The sequence below is a fragment of the Macaca thibetana genome, chromosome 15 (assembly GCF_024542745.1).
Source record: "Macaca thibetana thibetana isolate TM-01 chromosome 15, ASM2454274v1, whole genome shotgun sequence".
NCBI classification, from domain to species: Eukaryota; Metazoa; Chordata; class Mammalia; order Primates; family Cercopithecidae; genus Macaca; species Macaca thibetana.
In genome coordinates, this window is record NC_065592.1 from 34,961,508 (window position 1) to 34,975,311 (window position 13,804).

Below are 13,804 nucleotides of genomic sequence, written 5' to 3' on the forward strand. Positions count from 1 at the left end.
GAGTTTGAGACCAGCCTGGCCAACATGGTGAAACCCTGTCTCTATTAAAACTACAAAAATTAGCCGGGTGTGGTGGCAGGCACCTGTAATCCCAGCTACTCAGGAGTCTGAGGCAGGAGAATTGCTTGAATCCGGGAGGCAGAGGTTGCAGTGAGCCAAGATCACGCCACTGCACTCTAGCCTGGGCAACAGAGCAAGGCTCTGTCTAAAAAAAAAAAAAAAAAAAAAAAAAAAAACCTCAAATAATGTACCTTATTTAGCATAAAGCATAATTATATGTATATGGTGATTGGGAGGATGTAATGGAAAGGTTATTTATTACTAACTTTAGAAATTATGTCTTGATAGATTGATGGTTGATTTAAATATAACTTCTTGTCAAGCATCTGTTTTTAGAATCAAATTACTGTGACTCTGCAGTTTCCTTGAAATCTCATAGTATCACATTTCTGTTTGCCTTTGCATGGTTTTAAGAAAATGAGGAGTGTGAAACTTCAGACTTCGTTTTCATTGTATTACATTTTGTAGTGACACACCGGTCATTTCCTAGAAATATAAGGTGACAAATACTTCACAGAAATATAAGGTGCTATTATCTCATTGAATCTTAGGTCACTCAAAATTCTTTCTCTCCCACACACTGAAGATTCATTTGGGAATGCTTTTGTCTTATTGTGCACCCCCAGTGAAGGGGTAGTGTTTCTCATTTTGCTTCTTTTGTTTATCTACAGGGTTCCATTCAATAAACAAAGGCACTTGGGTCAAACTTCAGGCTCTTGTGGGTTTGGATGTAATCTTTGGTCTCACTTTCAGTTACCAACAGAGTGTTGCTTCTGATCTCTTTGACTCTTCCCTGCTGAATTTACTATGCCTTTGATATTGGTGAAGGGTGAGATTTTTGAGGAGTACTGTTGTTTTTGTTAGGGGTTGTAATGTCTTTCTTTGCTTTGTGATTCAAGTTGTGTTCAGTTACAATCATAAGCATGTGCCTAAAAAAATCAGATACAAACTAGCAAAAGTAGAAACTCAGGGTGACATTCTTTAAGAAAAAATGCAATTCTTGGGGCTGGGTGTGGTGGCTCACACCTGAAATCCTAGCACGTTGGGAGGCCGAGGCAGGCAGATCACCTGAGGTCAGGAGTTCGAGACCAGCCTGGCCAACGTGGTGAAACCCAGTCTCTACTAAAAATACAAAAAGTAGCCAGGTGTGGTAGTGGGTGCCTGTAATCCCAGCTAGTCAGGAGGCTGAGGCAGGAGAATTGCTGGACCCTGGGAGGTGGAGGTTGCAGTGAGCCTAGATTGCGCCATTGTACGGCAGCCTGGACGACAAGAGTGAAACTCTGTCTCAAAAACACGATGCAATTCTTATTACTGTCACAGAAACGAAAATTTAGTTATATAGTATTGTAAAAGGACAATCAGCTAGGTTTAACCTTACCAAGATTTAGGTAATTCAGTCCTTACCGCACTTATATTATCAGCCACTTCCCTCATCACATTTTCAGGGTGCAGTATACACTAGCATCAACTCGTGTAATTCCCTCTACTCCCCATGAACTTCTAGGCCAAGGGACCACAAGGGGTCAGGCATATAGTATAAAAGAGTAAGGCAGACTGTTGGAGAAAAACAGGGATTAGGCCAGGTGTAGTGGTTCACACCTGTAATCCCGGCACTTTGGGAGGCTGAGGCGGGTGGATCATGAGGTCAGGAATTTGAGACTAGCCTGACCAACATGGTGGAACCTGTCTCTACTAAAAATACAAAAATTAGCTGGGCACGGTGGCGGGTGCCTGTAATCCCAGCGACTCGGGAGGCTGAGGCAGGAGAATTGCTTGAACCCAGGAGGCGGAGGTTGCAGTGAGCCAAGATCATGCCACTGCACTACAGCCTGGGTGACGGAGTGAGACTCTGTGTCAAAAACAAAAACAAAACGAAACAAAAAACAGGGATTAGTGAGGACTTTGCAAACTGCAAACAGCATACTCCATCTAAAGAGAGCTTTTCAGTACCAGCTGATTGTTTCTATGTGGAAATACGTCTTGTATGGTCAGATCTTCTACCTTTTCAAAAGAAATGAGAAACACAAACATTTCCGTGTGACACTTCCAAACTTGTTGGCTATTTCATTTTTTTTTTTTTCTTTTTTTTTTGAGGCAGAGTTTCACTCTTGTTGCCCAGGCTGGAATGCAACGGCGTGATCTTGGCTCACTGCAACTTCCGCCTCCTGGGTTCAAGCGATTCTCCTGCCCCAGCCTCCTGAGTAGCTGAGGCATGTACCACCACACCTGGCTCATTTTGTATTTTTAGTTGAGACGGGGTTTCTCCGTGTTGGTCAGGCTGGTCTGGAACTCCCAAACTCAGGTGATCCATCCGCCTAGGCCTCTCAAAGTGCAGGGATTACAGGCGTGAGCCACCGCGCCCGGTCCTTTCAAACAACATACTAACACTCTTCAGCCCAAACCATGTGTCAGAGAGCTGGGTGTGGCCAGTGGGCCCCTGGTGTGCAACCAGTCTTCAGTGATGCTACTGTGTGCTAGTGACAGCACAAACTGACCCCTAAAAATATGGAGCACAATAGTGAACAGATTGGATTTCCCATATCTCTAGAACCCCAGGGCTTTGAGGCAATTCCGATAGATAGAGGGGGAGCGAGAGAGAGAAAGAGGAGGGAGCGGTATCATATCAAAGAGATACTGGACTTTCTGCTAATAAATGTGTGAGTATTTGGGTGAGTAGATAGGAAATTAAAAAGAAATATGAGAGATGGGCATGGTGGCTTGTGCCTGTAATCCCAGTGATTTGGGAGGCTGAGGTAGGGCTATTGTTTGAGAACAGGAGTTTGAGATCAGTCTGGGCAGCATAGTGAGACCCCATCTCTAAACATAAAATTTTAAAAAATCAGCTAAGCGTGGTGATGCATGCCTGTCATCCCAGCTACGTAGGAGGGATATAGTATAAAGGAGTAAGGCAGACTGTTGGAGGAAAACAGGGATTAGGCCAGGTGTGGTGGCTTACCCCTGTAATCCCAGCACTTTGGGAGGCTGAGGCGGGTGGATCACGAGGTCAGGAGTTTGAGACCAGCCTGACCAACATGGTGAAACCTGTTTCTATTAAAAATACGAAAATTAGCTGGGCATGGTGGTGGGCGCCTGTAATCCCAGCTACTCGGCAGCCTGAGGCAGGAGGATCCCCTGAGCCCAGGAGTTAGAGGCTGCAGTGGGCTATGATCGTGCTGTTTTACACTAGCCTGGGTGAGAAATCAAGACTCCCACGTCTGAGAGAGAGAGGAGAGAGGGAGACCATATTTGAACTCCAGGCTGGTGAATAATTCATACTGATTAATTTAATTGAAAATATTAATTTAAAATTTGCAGACTGGAGTTTTGGAAAGGAGTCACAATTATTATTGTTGGACTATGAGGAAAACATATTGTTGCTTAGGATAATATTTAATTATGATGATGATGATAATAAATGACAATAATAAAACAACTATCATTGATTGAGCGCATACTATATACCAGGCAGAGTACCAAGCAGTTCACAAGTATTATACGTCTAATACCCAGAGCAACCCTATAAGGCAGCTTCTATATATTGTTTCCATTTGAAAGATGAATAAACTGAAGCACAGAGATGTGAAGTAACATGCTGATGGACACCCAGATATGTTCTGCAGATAAGAAGGATAAATCAGAAGATCAGATAAGCAGAAAGGTTTAAACACACAGGACTTTCATTTAGTAGTAAACTCTTATGATTGGTCTAAAATTCTATATTCTTTCACAGTTTACCTACTCATCAAATCTGTCTTAACTATTTTTGTCTCTCCAAATTCTCTTCTCTTCTTTGTTACTATGTACACATGCTTTAAAATATGTTAGGATTTGCTGTTTCCATGTGGTGATTTCTTGTTTGCCTTTCTGCATTTATAAACTATTTCCTCCTAGTAATTATTGACAAACTATTTTTTTTTTGACAAACTCTATTTTTCATATCATTTTTCTAAATTAAAAAATAGCATATGAGGCTGGGTGTGATGGCTCACACCTGTAATCCCAGCACTTTGGGAGGCCGAGGTGGGCGGATCACCTGAGGTTAGGAGTTCGAGACCAGTCTGGCCAACATGGTGAAACCCTGTCTCGACTAAAATTACAAAAAAAAAGTTAGCTGGGCATGGTGGTGGGTGCCTGTTGTCCCAGCTACTCGGGAGATTGAGGCAGGAGAATCGCTTGAACCCAGGAGGTGGAAGCTGCAGTGAGCCGAGATGGGGCCACTGCACTCCAGCCTGGGCAACAGAGTGAGACCCTGTCTCAAAAAAAAATGTGTATATATATATAGTATGTATACGTGTGTGTGTGTATATATATATACATAGAGAGTATGTGTTTTTCTTATAAATTTTGTAAAATACAGACATATATGAAAAAAATTACCTTTAATCCTACCATCCACAGGTAATTGCTGTTAGCACCTATCTGGGTTTGTTTTTTATTTTTTTTAGTCTTTTCTAGGCACATATATTCAATGAAAAAGGTTTTCGATATAGTAACAGTTTTTTTTAACTGAATGTGAATCATACACATAAATATAGCTTTGTTTTTATTTTCAATTAACATTTACCATGAGCAGTTTCCTACATCACAACTCTTTGAAAACATTATTTTCACCTTTCATGGCTATGTAGCATTCTATATGTGAATTTATCAATGTGTATTTTAGAATTGCTATCACATGATTAAGTATTTTTTAAATGTTCAACAGTGATGATATTCTTGAAGATAAGTTTTTTACCATACTATTGGATATTTCCTTAGTATAAATTCCTCCAAGTAAAATTAGCGGGCCAAAGACTTTTTTTTTTTTTTTTTTTTTTTGAGACGGAGTTTCGCTCTTGTTGCCCAGGCTGCAGTGCAATGGTGTGATCTCAGTTCACTACAACCTCCTCCTCCCGTGTTCAAGCAATTCTCCTGCCTCAGCCTCCCAAGTAGCTGAGATTACAGGCATGCACCACCATGCCTGGCTAATTTTGTATTTTTAGTACAGACGGGGTTTCTCCATGTTGGTCAGGCTGGTCTCGAACTCCTGACCTCAGGTGATCCTCCCACTTCGGCCTCCCAAAGTGCTGGGATTACAGGTGTGAGCCACTGGTCCCAGACCAAAGCCTCTTGATACGTCTTGCTAAACTGACTATCAGAATGTTGGGCCACTTTGCACCCTACTCACACCCTCAGTTTTTATGAGTATGGTTACATTATTTTCCCTCTTTCCCCCAACCTCCTATTCTATTTTCCTTAGTTACCTTAAGACTGCACCCCCAATTTAGCTTTCTTTTCTCATTCAGGCAGTGTGTCCGGGGCTTCCAATCCCAGTGGTGAGTAGGCAGATGTGGGGGCTTCCTGTTGGACCTCTGCTAGGTGATTGAGCCACTCAAGAGGAAACCATCTTTGGGGTCAGCTCTATGGCAAGCCCAGGTCTCTATGAATGGAGCTCATTCCCCACTAATTTACGTATCAGGACAAGTAGCCAGCTAAGAAATTGCTCAGATTTCAATGGACATCAGTCACCAGAAAAATGGAAATACAGAAGGGAAAGAAAAGTCCTGCTCCCACAGTGGGGTCATGGCACATCTCCACATTTAACCTTTGATAAGGCAAAAGTATTTCTTTTGTCCAGACAGTTTCAGAAGTCATAAAGAATACTCGGCAAGGATGGGTCAAAACAACACAGACTATTGAGGACAACAAAGGAAAAACCATGCACTCCTGAAGAAATCGTTCCCAAAACGCTGAAAGAGAAAGAGGATTGTCTCTCTAGAAGTCTAATAGAAAAGGGTATCTGGAACATTTCCTAGGATTTTTTTTTTTTTTTTTTTAATGACTTACTCTCTTGTTAATATGTCAGGGAGAAGAAAATCTCCTGGCTAAGAAATAAAACAGTCCCTCATCCCAGAAATCACAACCAGGAATATGGATTCTTAAGTGTCAAAAAAGTACTCTGAATAAGGAAAGAAATGCGGATGCACCACTTGTATTATAAGCGCTTGATTTCTTTTAATCCCGTGAGTCCAATTATTTTCTTGGCAAATTTAAGGTTACTGCCTTCTGTGAATCTATTGTTACACTTGATATTGGATCTGAGTTGGGGGTAATATTTGCCTATTAATTTGGATACTTAAAAATCTCTCTTTCTTTATCTACCCTCTATCTCACAACTTTCCATTTAATGAAGGAAGTGAATTTCTTAATTTTTTCTGCCCCTCTTTCCTAGAATAAAAGTGTAACAGGACGACAGGAGTGGAGATGAGAGGAAGGGTTTCCAAGCGATGGGAACGTATGAGGAGGAGAGTCATAAGTTGGTAGAACGGGGGTGACTAACGGGTGGGGTGTGGATGGAAGAGGATGGAGGAGGAAGTAGGTCATATGATCAGGCTTCAAAGGCCTTCCAATTTCGTGTTTTCAGCGCCTTTGTAGGTCTTCTTACAGAACTTTGAGGGTGTTTTTCCTTTGTGAGCAAAGGAGAATCATAGTAAATTTTGAGGGATGGGCTGGGTGCAGTGGCTCATGCCTGTAATCCCAGCACTTTGGCAGGTAGAGGCCGGTGGATCATTTGAGGTCAGGAGTTCAGACCAGCCTGGCCAACATGGTGAAACCCCGTCTCTACTAAAAAAACAAAAAGTTAGCCAGACGTGGTCGTGTGTGCCTGTAACCCCAGCTACTCGGGTGGCTGAGGCCAGAGAATCGCTGGAACCTGGGAGGCAGAGGTTGCAATGAGTCGAGATTGTGCCACTGCACTCCAGTGTGGGAGACAGAGTGAGACTCCATCTCAAAAAAAAGAAAAATTTTTTTGGAGGGAAAAAAGATATGATTAGATTGTTTTTGTGTTGGTTTGCTTGTTCCCCCCGGCCCAAACAAAAAATCACTTTATTGCAGTAGGGAAGACATATAGGAAGGGGAAGAAACTAGAGACAGGAACAGCAGTTTGGAGGTTCTGCAATACAGAAGTCCAGATGTTTGGCTTGGACTTAGACACTGCGGATGAAAAATAAATGATGAATTAAAAAAATATTTGGGATGTATACTTGACCTGACCTTGGTGCTTTTTCAAATGAGAAGAGAAAGATAGAGACAGGTGAAAAAGTCAAGCAAGGATGACTATGATTTCCCATAGTGAATGTTTGGATGATGATGTCATCAAATGAAAATTTTTAAAAAGGCAGATGGTGGAAGGAGATTTGAAGGAAAGACGAGAAATTTGTTTGTTTTGGATTTACTTGTAGAATGACCTGCAAAATTTTGTCCTAATAAATGTTAACAAGTGGCTTTCCATACAAAAACCAAACCAAACAAAACCCTGATGTAAACCAAAAATAAAATTCTAAGGCCCCCAACCATCTGAATGAACTTCCTCCTCTGCAAGGGCACTCTTAAAATTTAACATGAAAGACTGGTTCAGGTCATGCCGGGAAGTAGGGGTCGGACAGGCCTCATTATGCCTCTCTGGTATTAACATCAACACAGACCTTAAGTCTGATAAGAATTTACAATCTATTCTCTCTGAAGCCTGCTACCTGAAGGCTTCCTCTGCACACTAAGAACTTTGGTCTCCACAATCCTTTATCTTAAGCCAGACATTTCCTTTCTATTGATCCCAGGTCTTTAGATAAACTCAACCAATTGTCAACCAGAAAAATTTTAAATCTGTCTATAACCTGGAAGCCCCCAGTTCAAGTTGCCCTGCCTTTTGAACTGAACCAATGTATTTCTTAAACTTATTTGATTGAAGTCTCATGTCTCCCCAAAATGTATAAAACCAAGCTGCACCCCGACCACCTTGTGTGCATGTTCTTAGAATCTCCTGAGGGCTGTGTCATGGGCCAAGATCACTCATATTTGGCTCACAATAAATCTCTTTAAATATTTTACAGAGTTTTACTCTTTTCATCGACACTGATTTGTATTGGATTTCTAATAGTGTAATATTCATGCCATTGGCAGATTTCAAGCTAGCTGGTAGAGATATGCAAAAAAAAAAAAAAAAAAAAAAAAGATATGCAAAAACAACTCTTGTGAACTTCTGTGCTGGCTCCAACACACCAGGCTGCTGGATATTGTACCAGGCAGCACAGAGCACACGGTGGGTGAGCCTGGCAAGGAGGTAAGAGCTGGCAGTACGGGGCTTAAATGAGGCCAAGGGAGTGAATAATATTGATTAGGAGAGCAAGTAGAAATGAAAAGAGAAAACCAGTATTAGGAGATCTAGAAAGAAAGAAGAGTCAGAAAAAGAGTGGTTAAAGAGGCAGAAGAATCAGAAGAGAACCAGATTCATGAAATAAAAGAGAGGAATCAGTTTCAGGAAGGAAAGTGTGGTCAGTAGTGTCAAATACCAGAGACTGAATAGCCTAAGGATTTAAAAGAGGTCAACAGCACTACCAATTAAGTGGTTTTTCTGAGCTTAAGATATTTTTTCTGTATTTTTTTATGTTAAAAATATTTTATAAAGAAAAAGAAAAAAAGAGATCTCATTTGCCCCACAACCCGTCCCTGGCCTCTCTGTCTCTAAGGAGGTCATTAATGAATTCGAACAGAATAGATCCAGAGCTGTGAGAGTGAAAATCTGACTGCAGTGGCTGAGGTGTTAATAAAAGGGAGGGGGTAGAGATGAAATCTTTCTAGCAGTTTGGCTCTTAAGGGGTTAGCCTGAAAGAAAGAGGGTTGGAAGGGTGACTTTTAAAAAGAATTATCACTCACTAATCAACTAGAAATCCAGTGGACTATACAGCATTTATCTGTAATCTAGCAGGCTTTTTTTTTTTTTTTTTTTTAGACGGAGTCTTGCTCTGTCACCCAGGCTGGAGTGTAGCAGCATGATCTTGGCTTACCGCAACCTCCGCCTCCCAGTTCAAGCAATTCTCTTGCCTCAGCCTCCCAAGTAGCTGGGACTACAGGCATGCACCGCCATGCATGGCTAAGTTTTTTTTTAATTTTTAGTAGAGATGGGTTTCACCATGTTGGCCAGGCTGGTCTCGAATTCCTGACCTCAAGTGATCACCCGCCTTGACCTCCCAAAGTGCTGGGATTACAGGCCGGAGCCACTGGTGCCCAGCCAAGGCTAACCTCTTGATCCCAATGACAAATGGAACAAACATCTTACTCAAATCCAGAAGCAATAATAATTTTGAATCTTGCTTACGTGTCAACAGGAGCCACATTAATACAGAATAGGATCACATTGGTCCAATTAAATTGAATTGATTGAGAGCCTCTGCAATACATGGTCTACTGCACAAATAATGATGATTCCTGGTACATTTTTATTTGACCATTGATTGCTCGATTTGTTTCTATGTCTAACTGTGTATTGGAATTAAGCTGACTCAATTTGAACTGTAGGTCCTTTTATCCCTCTTATTTGTTATTTATTTATTTATTTATTTATTTATTTCATTTTGAGGCATTTCTCACTCTCCAGAAATTCTCCAAGACTTCAGCTATTAGGTATTCGTCGTTTTTCTTTTCTTTTTTTTTTTTTTTTTTTGAGACTGTCTCGCTGGGTCACCCAGGCTGGAATGCAGTGGTATAATCTCAGCTCACCGCAACCTCCACCTCCCTGATTCAAGTGATTCTCCTTCCTCAGACTCCTGAGTGGCTGTGACTATAAGTGCAAACCACCACGCCCGACTAATTTTTGTAATTTTAGTAGAGACGGGGTTTCGCTATGTTGGCCAGGCTGGTCTCGAACTCCTAACCTCAAGAGATCTGCCCGCCTTGGCTCCACAATGTGCAGGGATTACAGGCGTGAGCCACCGTGCCCCACCGGGTCTTCTTAATCATAATAAATTCATCTTAAAACATCATTTTAGAATACATTATTTTTTATTCTTCATAGACTTCCTGCATTACTCTATTTTTTTCAGAGTTTCTAGCAACCAGTATGAGTATCAACCAAAAAAACTCAGGAGCATTGAAAATCATTTGTATTTTATACAATGTGTACATGTACATTTACGCAGATGAGTTAAGAGATATAGCAAAGCAACCCCCAAGCAATGCCATTTAGGTAATCTCCAATTTAAAAGCCTCAATAGAATGATAAGATTGAGCTTTTCTGTAGTTCCATGACCTCCAGCACAGTCTGCAAGGCCACAGCTGCCTGAAGGTTGATTCTGTAATTAGAAGATGCCAGGGTCATCTCAGAATAGAACCTCAAGCCACCCAGGCTACATTTACAGAATCAGCCTCTCCAGAAAAACAGCAACAAAGAAGGGCCTTCCTGTGTATTTGGAAGGAGTCACCTAGAGGAGGGGCTTGGGGTTTTGGTGTTGGAGCCGGGGGCAGGGATGGGATGGGGAGGCGGAAGCTCATTGAAATATACTAAAAGACAAACCAATCTAAGGGCTGGAGGGAAGATAATTCACACTTGTAAGCTTCTTTTTCAAGGGGCATCTCTTAGGCTCTAGCTTTTGATATTGAGTATATGGTTTTTTTTTGTTTTTTTTTTTTTTGAGTCGCGCTCTGCTGGAGTGCAGCGGAGTGATCTCAGCTCACTGCAAGCTCCGCCGGCCGCTTCACCCATTCTCCTGCCTCAGCCTCCCCAGTAGCTGGGACTACAGTCGCCCGCCACCACACACTGCTAACTTTTTGTATTTTTAGTAGAGATGGGGTTTCACCCTGTTAGCCAGGATGGTCTCGATCTGCTGACCTCGTGATCCGCCCGCCTCGGCCTCCCAAAGTGCTGGGATTACAGGCGTAAGCCACCGTGCCTAGGCCAGTATTTTTGTCTTATAAAGATATTACATTTGTAAAGTATGAGCTTGGTGTCAGCAAACTTACATCCCTGTGTACAAACTGGCCGAATCACTTAGTCACTTTGGAGGTAGAGATCTAACAGTAGAGATCAACAAGAAAAATAAACATTTCAAACATTACAATGTGTTCATGTATTCACTGTGGGGGATGACCAGATTCTTGAAACCACAGGTTGCTCTTAGTGACACAAGTTTGGCTTGGGGCCATAGACTTATGTATTTAGAATCAATGGCTGTTCTTTCTCTGGGACTTTGATTTTTTTTCTTGGGCTCATCCCCTTTCTGTAGTATCTTATCTTTGTCTTATTTGTATAGGACTTAACTGTTGCCCATTCCCTTATTAGAGCAATCTAAGCGATTATTTTCATACCTTTTGGAACTATATGCTTCAAAATTCCAAAAAGAATGATTTTGGGCTGGGCACAGTGTCTCATGCATATAATCCCAGCACTTTGGGAGGCTGAGGCGAGTGGATCGCCGGAGGTCAGGAGTTTGAGACCGGCCTGGCCAACATAGTGAAACCCTGTCTTTACTAAAAAATACCAAAAATTAGCCGGGCATTGTGGCGGGTGCCTGTAATCTGAGCTACTTAGGAGGCAGAGGTTGCAGTGAGCCGAGATCGCGCCGTTGCACTCTGGCCTGGGCAACAAGAGTGAAACTCCATCTCAATAAAAAAACAAAACAAAAATGAATGATTTTGGTGGTCGACTTCAGAGAGGTAGGAGAAGAAGGAGAGAGGAGATGGAGTGTCAGGGAGACCTAATTACTCTCTAAAATCATGCTAGGAAAGATACCACCTTTTAATAACGCTCTCTGCTTTTATAACACCATTCTGCCAAGGAGCTCAACGGTTTCAACAAAGTTTATTTTCAGAAAACCCCTGTGAGGAAGACAGAACATACATCTTCTCTCCATTTTAAAGATGAAGAAACAGGCCGGGCACAATGGCTAATGCCCATAATCCCAGCACTTTGGGAGGCTGAGGCCGGAGGATCCCTTGAGCTCCAGAGTTTGAGACCAGCCTGGGTAACACGGCAAAACCCTGTCTCTACAAAAAAAATACAAAAATTAGATGGGTGAGGTGGCATGCACCTGTGGTCCTAGCTACTTGGGAAGCTAAGGTGGGAGGATCGCTTGAGCCCAGGAAGTCAAGGCTACAGTGAGCCATGATTGGACCACTGCACTCCAGCCTGGGTAGACAGCAAGACCCTGTGTCAAAAGAAAGAAAAGAGAGAAAAGAAAGAAAGAAAGAGAAAGAGGAGGGGAGGGGAGGGGAGGGGAGAGGGAGGGAGGGAGGAAAGAAGGAAGGAAGGAAAGAAAAAAGATGAAAAAAGAAAAAAAAAAGATGAAACAGAGGCAGAAAGACTTTACCTAAATTGCTCATCATGTGGTTGTCAAGATTGAACCCAAAACTCAATTTATTGGCCAAGGTTATTCTTTGACTGAGGCAAGGGGTTCCCCTCTCTTGGGCCTTGGACTTTAGAAAGCTCATCTCTGGCCTTTCTGAGATCCACCTCTCTCTTCCTTTCTTTTTTTTTTTCTTGACACGGAGTCTTGCTCTGTCACTCAGGCTGGAGTGCAGTGGTGTGATCTCAGCTCACTGTAACCTCTGCCTCCCAGGTTCAAGCGATTCTCCTGCCTCAGCCCCCTGAGTAGCTGGGATAACAGGCACCTGCCACCATGTCTGACTAATTTTTGTATTTTTAGTAGAAACTGGGTTTCATCATGTTGGCCAGGTTGGTTTTGAACTCCTGACATCAGATGATTTGCCCACCTTGGCCTCCCAAAGTGCTGGGATTACAGGCATGAGCCACTGCGCCCGGCTTAGATCCATCCCTTTCTAAGGGCAAACAGTCCATGGTGCAAAGGGGCCATGCCACCCAGAGTTATGAGTACCTGGGACTCCAGAATTCCTTGCCTTGTGGCCTCCACGTGCACTTCCAGGGCCTGCTTGGGCCTCTTCTATGGGTCTGTCCTGAGTGTTGATAGAACCACTGATGTGGGTACCTGGGCTTGAGCTGTAGCCTGGAGATCCTGTTGACTGTAGCCTGGAGGGGGCTTGTGCAGCTGAGTGTCTGCATGCAGGTGGTGGGAGTTCTGGAATATAATGGAGCTGGAGGTGGGAAGAGAAGTAGGCTTGGGGCGCTCTCTCATGCCACCTCATTCTGACCAAAACTCAGGTCAAACTGTGAAGAGTCTAAATGTGAATCTACCCTTCAAGGTGGTTACAAAGGTATCTTTGTCAAGGCAGGAGACATTTAGTTTGTTGGCTTGATGGATGACTTAAATATTTAGACATATGGTGTGTAGGCCTGCATTCTTACTCTTGCCTTTTTTTTTTTTTTTTTGGCCCCTCCAATGTTTTGGGTGGTTTTGCTCCCTACAGGCAAAGGCAAACAGAAGTTGGAGGTCTGGAGTGGCTACATAATTTTACACGACTGCAATTCTCTGGCTGCACTTTACAAATGTATACAAGCTAAATACAAGTCCTGTGTTTTTATCACAGGGAGGCTGATCAATATAATGAAAATTAAAAGGGGGCTGGTCCATATTGTTCTGTGTTTTTGTCTGTTTCTTTTTTTGTTTTTGTGGCCTCCTTCCTCTCAATTTATGAAGAGAAGCAGTAAGATGTTCCTCTCAGGTCCTCTGAGGGACCTGGGGAGCTCAGGCTGGGAATCTCGAAGGCAGTAGGTCGCTATCAAAAACTAAAGTCAAGGTTTGTTGCGGGGGGGGGGGGGGGGAAACAAAAGCAGCAGCCGGTTACCCAGAGGACCAGCCTAGGTCTTTGAAAGGTACCAAAAGACAAAATGATTGGCGTCCTGAGGGGGATTCAGTATGGAGCTCGCTGTCCCCCAATCCCTCCCTCCGGCTGAGGAAACTAACAAAGGAAAAAAAGATTGCGGAAAGCATGATTTAGAGGAAGCAAATTCCACTGGTGCCCTTGGCTGCCGGGAACATGGACTAGAGAGTCTGCGGCGCAGCCCCGAGCCCAGCGC